The sequence below is a fragment of the Arachis stenosperma genome, chromosome 1, assembly GCF_014773155.1.
Source record: "Arachis stenosperma cultivar V10309 chromosome 1, arast.V10309.gnm1.PFL2, whole genome shotgun sequence".
NCBI classification, from domain to species: domain Eukaryota; kingdom Viridiplantae; phylum Streptophyta; class Magnoliopsida; order Fabales; family Fabaceae; genus Arachis; species Arachis stenosperma.
Genome location: NC_080377.1, coordinates 86,754,206 through 86,755,305, shown reverse-complemented (window position 1 = coordinate 86,755,305; position 1,100 = coordinate 86,754,206).

Below are 1,100 nucleotides of genomic sequence, written 5' to 3'. Positions count from 1 at the left end.
GATTCTTTTGCGTCTGTCACTAACGCCCAGCCTTCAGGAGTTTGAAGCTCGTCACAGTCATTCAATCCCAGAATCCTACTCGAAATACCACAGACAAGGTTTAGACTTTCCAGATTCTTATGAATGCCGCCATCAATCCGGCTTATACCACGAAGATTCTGATTAAGGAATCTAAGAGATACTCATTCAATCTGATGTAGAACGGAGGTGGTTGTCAGGCACATGTTCATTGATTGGGGAAGATGATGAGTGTCACAGATCATCACCGTCTCCATAATTAAGCGCGAATGAACATCTTAGATAAGAACAAGCGTGTTTGAATGGAAAATAAAGGAATTGTATTAATTCATCGAGACGCTGCAGAGCTCCTCACCCCCAACAATGGAGTTTAGAGACTCATGCCATCAAAAGTATGTAATTCAGATCTGAAAATGTCATGAGGTACAGAATAAGTCTCTAAAAGTTGTTTAAATAGTAAACTAGTAACCTAGGTTTACAGAAAATGAGTAAACTAAGATAATTCGTGCAGAAATCCACTTATGGGGCCCACTTGGTGTGTGCTGGGGCTGAGACTAAAGCTATCCACGAACTGAGGCTTTTCTTGGAGTTGAACTCCAAGTTATGACGTGTTTTGGGCGTTCAACTCCGGATCATGACGTGTTTCTGGCGTTTAACTCCAGACAGCAGCATGTACTTGGCGTTCAACGCCAAGTTACGTCGTCTATCTTCGCGCAAAGTATGGACTATTATCTATTGCTGGAAATCCCTGGATGTCTACTTTCCAACGCCGTTGAGAGCGCACCAATTAGACTCCTGTAGCTCCAGAAAATCCATTTCGAGTGCAGGGAGGTCAGGATCCAACAGCATCAGCAGTCCTTTTTCAGCCTAAGTCAGATTTTTGCTCAGCTCCCTCAATTTCAGCCAGAAAATACCTGAAATCACAGAAAAATACACACACTCATAGTAAAGTCCAGAAATATGATTTTTGCCTAAAAACTAATAATATTTAACTAAAAACTAATTAAAACATGCTAAAATCTACATGAAATTACCCCCAAAAAGCGTATAAAATATCCGCTCATCAGCTGCCTTCCACAATC